The following is an 8,477-nucleotide window of genomic DNA, read 5'->3' on the forward strand; positions in this document are numbered from 1 at the left end:
ACTCTTCAGGACTCGAGTGGTAAAGAAGCGGGTCAAGCCTCGGGATCCTCTCATACCCAAGGTGTTGATCTCAATCGAGGAAGAAAACTTTGAGTTGCCCGAACAGGTGGATTGTAGATAGTTAGTGTGTGTTTGAATAAAAAAATGAAGTTAGTTTAAAACTGGTTAAACAATGCTTAATAATAAAGACAGTATGTAAGGTTTTGAATCTGGTTTGTAATAAAGTAGTTAGTGGTTCTTGTTTTCATACTTCAACCTAAAAATATCCTTGGTTAGTGTTAAAGGGGTTTAGATACATTTTTTTTTATTTCTTATTCAGATTGTACAAGTTTGGTGATTAGCTAGTAACCCCAGACTTATACCCCGGGTCTGGAGGGCGTTACAATATAAATAATTTTAGAGAAAATTCAAATATTTATGAAAATAAATATTCAATAAAATCACTTTTAAAAATGAAAATAAAAAATACGGCTCAGTAATTAATTATATATATAATTCTCGAATACCACTACACCACACATAATTAATAATAAAACAACTTCAAGCTGACCGAATCGATACACATATTTTATTTATTTAATCATTCCATAATTACACTTTAAACAATACATAATTACTAGTCGTTATACTATTATACCTTCAAAGCACAAGGAGGGAGAGAGAGAGTTCATAGAGAGCACGAGCTGAGAGAGGCAGAGAAGGTAGGTAAAAAAAGTGGGATAAAATGTTAGATTGTCCAAATATTTTGTATTAACCCACCTATCCTGAAAATAATTACCGCTTGTCCAAAATTTTTGCCCACCCAAACATTTTACAAAGTGCGGCTTTACTTTGTATTTTAATTTTGTAATTGATAAAAATTTATTATAAATTGTATACAAATTCCTTATTATATAAAAATAATATCACCTATATTTTATGACCATTTATAAACTTGAACAAAAAAATTTAGTTTATCAAATTCTAGTTACTTGAAAAATAATATTTAAAAGAAAAAAAGAATTATTCAATTATTTCATCAAAATAATTTTTTAAATAATTACTTGTCCTATTATCAAAATTAATTAAATTTAACGTCAAATAGTTATCTATTTATTTATTTGTAAAATAATAATATGTTATTTATTAGTACCCTATCGTAACACAAGTTTTCATATGTTATCTATGTAACATTTTATTCTTACAAGTAACATGTAGCAAAGGCTATGGTAAAATCAAAAGTCCAATGTTGCCGTAGGATAAAATGAACATAGCTACTGTAACATAATTTTATAACACCACTGCGATAGGCCATCTATGGCGTAGTGTTTGGTAGAATCGATTTGCCTCTATCCTATTTTTTCATTTTGAGCATCTTCCGACTTTTGGTTAATCCAAGTATTGCAAGCTTCTTTTTATTTTCTTATTTTCTACAACATTCTTATTTCTTCAAATTTTATACTCATTGTGTCCTTTAAATTTAAATTCTTTTATTGTCTCTTTACTTCCTTCAGATCGCAAATACCCTAGTTGACTACAAGCAGTTCCACTTTCATGTAGGTTCTTATGTGCATATTTTGGACTTGGTTCGCCAATAATAAGATCACCCATATCATCTTGTGGTGTTCAGCCTCCTTTCCTTTTTGATATTCGTGTTCAGTCTACGTGTTTTCTTTGCATAGTCTAAGTGTTTTCTTTGCATTGATGTTCTTTAGTGTCACAAAAGCTCGCTTTTTGGCATTCTGTTCCTTAACTTTAAAAGGGCTTGATCATAGACTTACAATCACATGTCACTGTATTTGCTTCATAAGAGGTATATCTTTGTTGATATTGCCGTCTATCTAAAAAATAGCCTTTGATCTCCTAGCTTTGTATGCAATTTCACTTCGGTCATCTGTCACCAGTGTCCAACCTTTGTTCTGGATATAAATGCCTCCAATGTCATTATATTTGAGTTATTTAACAAACTCCACCAGTACAGAGTAGTAAAGGTGATCACGTCCATGCCATATGTCCTAAACGAGCCATCATGGTATTTAGACTTCATGAAATCACCATTATGTTGCAACCAAATTTTCAGACCGTCAGTGACCATCCTTTAAAAAATATTAAAAGGACATCGATAAATTTTAATAATGAATAAACTTCACTTGGAAAACATGAAATCAGTTTGTCAATACAAAACACAGGTGTATAAATTTAATACGCAAAGTTAACTTAATATACAAAAATGCAATTTAGAAGTATAACTACACAAATCATATACAAGGTACACAAAAGATTAATGTTAACATTAATGCCCAAATAAAATTATCTGTTCATTTTTGGCTTATTATCATATTTTATTAAAAGAATAATTCTAACTTTAACATTTAGTTTTCAAGAACTAAAACAAATCTCTGCTTATTTTCACTTCTAATTTAAATATTAAATTCAATTTTCATAATTTTTTATTTTGCACAACTACAACAAAATAAACACAATGCCTAATTTTGCTAATTTATTTTACCAAGTCTTAATGATGATCTATCTCTTTTAGCTTGTATGACAGATTGGGAATTTGTGTTGCATGAACATCTTCTCGAAACCAACTCATTTCATGATCTTGTTCTTGATTATAGAATGAAATATTTTTTCATTTGAATTTCCCATTTAAATCATCTTCAATTGCTTTATCCTTGCCTTATGTATCATGAAACTCCGCTGACTACCTCTTAGAAAGATAATTGAAATTTATTTCAGTGGGATCTTCAATGTAAACACTTGCTACACTTGGGTTGCCAATACAAAATGATCATTTTTCAAACAAACTCAGTTAAAATTAACTCGAGTATAACTAAAAGAATCATTTCCATCTTTATACCAAGTACATAGGTAGCATCACAGAAGTCCTTCATCAAGAAACTATTTCTCAACCAAGTTTTAACAGCCTGTAAAGAAGGTATGTCATTTCCTATTAGTAATATGTCATCTACGTATAATACGAGGAATGCCACATGGATTCCAATACCTTCTTGTAAATATATAGTTACTTTTTGACTGTTTCAACAAAACGACTACTCCATCTTTTATGCCTTGCATCAAATCGTTAATAGATAGAAGCAACTAATAGACCATCTTTTGGATCGACAAAGTACTCAGTATGTATCTGTTATAGGGAGAATTTCGTATAACAGTGTTGTGGAGGTTGATAGGCGGAATAAGGATCAAGGATGATGTTTAAAGGCGGAGGAGGGTTATGTATGGTGGTGGCAGAGTTATATGTTGACTTCTTAAGAAAGAATAGGGTTTATTATTCTCTATCAAGTGTCAACTCATGTCTCATACAAGTGCCTACATACCCTATTTATAAGGATCAAGCCTCATGTAGTTCTTGGGGAACAAGTCACGTAGGCTAGGGTTAGGGTTCTCCAACCCGTGCAGCCCAAGCCCATGATAAAGTCAGGCCTTCAGCCAATTAGTCACGTAAATCTCGATCGGCTCTACACGCTTCCTACAATCTCACGACATCTCCGCATTTCTTCCCGTAATTATAGGAATAACCCGTGTCGGCCCCGAAATCTACGAGCAACTCAGTCATCTATGAGTCACTTTCCATGTTGTACACAAAGTCCTTTGATGCGGGCCGGCCTAGTCGCCTCGGCCCGCACCGCCTTTCTCTTCAATTAATAAATACAATGTTACCTCTGTTTTCATAAAATGTGGGCTCATGGGCCCAGCCCACGTAAGGGCACCGAAGCCCACCTCGCGTGTGGACATCTGAGCCCAGCTCGCGTATGAGATCCCAGATGGTAAGTGTGAGCCCACCTTATATGTGTGAGCCCACCTTACATGTGTGAGCCCAGCTCGCATGTCATGAGCCCAGCTCGCATATGCTGAGCGCAGCCCGCAGCCCGCATATGCTTAGCGCAGTCCGCAGCCCGCATGTGCTGAGCCCAGCCACATTAATCCATGATTCTATCCCACACATGAGAGTTCAGCTATTCAATGAACCCATGGGGACCTGTTTAGGGCCCATGACCAAAAGCGGGCATAACAACTATCCCCCAAAATTCCTGGTCGTATCTTAAGGCTAGGAATTTTTCCAACATTAACTTTTTATATCCCCGAAAGGGCGAGCCCACGAGGTCGCACCAAACCGCCTCGCATGCCTCGCCTTGTATGCCTTTCAACGATCATGTATTTGAACACATGACAGCTGTTGGACAGCCGGAATAGGGATGCGTGTCATCCTCTGAAATGATAACACGTGGCCTTCTCCCTTTCTCTCTCCTATCCCCTATAAATATGTGAGATCTTCACTCCATTTCTCACATTTCCATGAAAACTTATCGAACTGCTGCCCATTTTGCTCAAGGATCTACCACGACAAAAACTATCATCACCACAAGAATCGTCTACCGGCGGCGATATTCTCCGGGAACAAATTCATTGGGATCATCATATACTTCACATGCAGGTACCCCTTTAATCCTTAATCATTCATATTCATTCATGTTTGTTCATATGTACCATGCGAGCTCACACACAATCATAACATGCGATGCGAGCCCGTCTGCTCGCTTAGATACTTAGGTGCGATCCCGCGTGAGATGCGAGGACACTTATGTGCGACCCCGTACTTGTTTTTATATTATTTTAGGGCCACACACTAATTTTCACCATCTATTTACAGATGTCGAGTACGTCTTCAGCCTGCTCTTACGGATCGTCTCGCTCTTCCTCAAGCCCAGCTCGTTCCTCTGCCAGCCTGGTTCATACTTCAGCCACTCCGTCTCCATTAAATCAATATCCACCCGAGCAGCGAGGCTCAAAGGACTTCCAACACGAGCTGATTTCTCTCTCTGGCCGTCTCAGCCAACCTATTTCCCTTGGCTCTATTATCACCCCTCAAGGGGCCTTGAATATTGCTAGAGTTGAGAAATCGATGCGACCACTTGGAATGCTTTATTACAAGCTTAAATTGGTGTTTTGGACTCAAGTTGTTGGTATTTTGATGTGTTTTTGTGTTATTGCATTTCAGGTATCAGTTAAATGAAGAAAAGAGCTTTTAAAGGAAATATGATGAAAAGTGATCAGAATTGGAATCCAAGGCCATTGTCAAGTTGTAGAGAATCTCAATAGCTTCGCGTGGGCAGTTGAATCGCCTAATTCTGACGAGTAGAACTCAAGTTATGGCCAAAACAAGATTCATCAGAATATTTTTCCCAGTCAGTAGCTGAGCGCCCGCTCAGCAGAGCTGAGCGCCCGCTCAGAGAGCTGAGCGCCCGTTCAGGAGAGCTGAGCGGCCGCTCAGGAGGCGGCTGGTCGCTGATTTCGCTGAAAAAGCCTTTTTTGAGTAGAATTTGACGATTTTAAGGGTCCAGGTCCACTAGGGGCGTATATATACTTAAAAAAAAGGGTTTTCATCATCCGGGAAGATTGGGATACCAAGGAGAAGGCCTAGAAGCACAGAACAACTCCGAAAAAGAAGATCTTGTTTTCAACTTGTGATTCTTTGAATTAGTTGTAACTTTGGATGCTCGTTTTCGTTCTTGTTGAACCTAGATCTCGTTTATTCGTACTTTGATTATTATTTAGTTTATTAAGACCTTGTTTATACCATGCTTTCATTGGAACCCATGGTGACGATGAGTTCGATTATGGGCTAATCGTTGTCATGGGATTCTAGCGGATTTACTTATGGATTTCAATAATTAATTGTTTCGATATCTTGGTATGTGGTGATTGATTGATATCCTAGTATTGGTTGTGCTTATTCGTCTTATGTGCGTAGCTAACAGATAAGATAGCGTGTTAATCTCTATTGAAGCGACAGTGAATATAGAGGTTTAGAACTTGCCATGCTAGCATAGGTTCATGTATTGTATGCATGATTCGTAGGTAACTCTAACCGTTTTACTTGCCCTATGTAATCAAGATAGATAACTTGTGCTTAAACCGTTATGTTGTCAAATTCTATAGACATATAGGGTCTCAATATAATTGGTGCCTATTCAGCTTCTATCTCTTTTGTCGATGTCTGGTAGAATGGTACTCGTGCAATGAAAGTTGGCGTTTATCAGTTTCGTGTTATCTGATTAGTGTCATCACCATCACATGCTAAGGTTAAGAACAATAAGGCTATTGAATGAAGTATTTAATGAAGTTAGGATCCCATGTTTATCATATATATTAATTTAACCTCAATTCTCTTAGTTAATGTTATTTAGTATAATCTCTTAGTTTAATAAAAACCCAATTTGTTATTTGTCTTAGCATTGAGCGATAACCATACATTGTTGCATAGGTGCATAAATTGAACTTAACCTAAACCAGTCTCTGTGGGAACGAATCTGATTTATATCTTATACTACTTGCGAATGCGTATACTTGCGTGAATATTAGCGCGTGTTTTCGCCCTAACAAGTTTTTGGCGCCGCTGCCGGGGACTCGGTGTTAATTTTTAGTTTATGTGCTTGTCATCAGTGGTCGTTAAAGTTCACTGACTCGGATTCTTTTACTTTCACGGTTTATTTGTTTGTGTTTCAGGTACTCATTACAATGGGAGATCCAGCAGCGCGAACGAAAGCCTTGATGGATTTTTCTCAACCCAAGATCAATGACATTCAATCTAGCATTGTCCGGCCAGCTATCACAGCTAATACCTTTGAGATCAAGCCTGGCATAATTCAATGGGTACAGACTTCAGTCCAGTTTGGGGGTTCTCCAACGGAAGATCCCAATACACACATTAGGGATTTCATTGAAATATGCGACACCTTCAAGTTCAACGGTGTTTCTGAAGATGCTGTGAAGCTGAGACTGTTCCCATTCTCTCTGAAGGACAAGGCTAAGAGCTGGTTACACTCTCTACCAGCTGGTTCGATTACTACTTGGGAGGATCTTGCTCAGAAATTCCCTACTAAATTCTTCCCTATGGCAAAGACAGCTGCAATCAGAAACGCTATTACTCAATTTGCGCAGCAAACGGGAGAATCGCTAAGTGAAGCTTGGGAGCGCTACAAGGAGATGCTTAGGAAGTGTCCTCATCATGGAATTCCTGATTGGATGATCATCACTTGTTTTTACAATGGGTTGGGAGCACAGTCCAGACCCATGCTCGATGCAGCATCAGGCGGAGCATTATGGGCAAAGAGCTATAAGGAAGCTTATGATCTAATTGAACTGATGGCTGCTAATGAATATCAGTATCCAACCCAGAGATATCCACAGGGCAAGGTAGCAGGAGTACTTGAGGTGGATACAGCTACGGCTATCACTGCTCAACTAAAGGCGTTGTCTATGAAGATCGATTCTCTGGCTAACTATGGTGTTAAGCAGATAATTAGTGTTTGTGAGCTGTGTGCAGGTCCGCATGCGACAGAGCAATGCGCTATATCTAGCGACTCAGCTCAGTTTATGAACAACTTTCAGAGATCGCAACAACCAGTTCCAGACACTTATCATCCTGACAACTGAAATCATCCTAACTTCAGCTGGAGCAACAATCAGAATGTGATGCAACAGCCGTTCCAGCCGTTTGGAAATAAGCTGTTCAACTCTCTTGGTTTTCAGCAACAACTCCAACTTCAACAACAAACTCATGATGCAGATCTATCTTCGAATGAAAAATCTGAATTAGAGGAGTTGAGGCTTATATGCAAAAACCAGGCTCTTATATGCCAAAGCCAAGCTGTTTCTATCAAGACTCTGGAGAACCAAATAGGGCAAATTGCTAATGCCTTATTGAATCGACCACCAGGAACGCTTCCTAGTGATACAGAAGCCAATCCAGGAAAGAGGGAAGTTGAAGAACATGTGAACGCCATCACCTTAAGGTCTGGAAAGGTCGCAAGCCCCCAAATTCAGCAAGATGAAGAGCCTGAAAAATCTCAAGATTCAGAAAATGCAGTTGTGGCTGAAGAAGATGTGCAGAAGGAAGTAGAGGTGGAACCAAGGAAGACTACTGTGGAATACACTCCTCCTGAGGGTAATACAGGGGAGAAATAGATCTATCCTCCACCTCCTTTTCCAAAGAGGCTGCAGAAGAAAAATCCGGATAAGCAGTTTGAGAAGTTTCTGGAGGTGTTCAAGAAACTTCATATCAACATACCTTTCGCTGAAGCTCTTGAACAGATGCCTAGATATGCGAGGTTTATGAAAGGTATTCTCTCTCAGAAAGTGAAGCTCGATGACTTAGAGACCATTGCTCTAACGGAGGAATGCAGTGCTGTGCTGCAACAGAAGTTGCCTCCGAAGCTTAAAGATCCTGGAAGCTTCACTATTCCTTGCATCATCGGAAACTTGTCGTTCGACAAGTGTTTATGTGATTTAGGAGCTAGCATCAATCTGATGCCCTTATCTATCTTCAAGAAGCTTGGTCTGCCTGAGCCGAAACCAACATACATGTCATTGCAACTAGCTGACCGTTCCATCGCTTATCCACGAGGTATAGTGGATGATGTCTTGGTCAAGGTGGATAAACTCTTCTTCCCTACTGACTTTGTAATTCTTGA

General features: G+C 38.6%; 1 non-coding gene across 1 annotated transcript; it reads right to left on the reverse strand.

Moving 5' to 3' along the window:
* Positions 1 to 6,912: 6,912 nt before the first annotated feature.
* Positions 6,913 to 7,019, reverse strand: LOC141688310 (small nucleolar RNA R71). Its single transcript, XR_012561760.1, has one exon. It is a non-coding gene; the product is annotated as a small nucleolar RNA R71 (small nucleolar RNA).
* Positions 7,020 to 8,477: the final 1,458 nt, after the last annotated feature.

Source organism: Apium graveolens, chromosome 9 (assembly GCF_009905375.1).
Source record: "Apium graveolens cultivar Ventura chromosome 9, ASM990537v1, whole genome shotgun sequence".
Classification (NCBI taxonomy): domain Eukaryota; kingdom Viridiplantae; phylum Streptophyta; class Magnoliopsida; order Apiales; family Apiaceae; genus Apium; species Apium graveolens.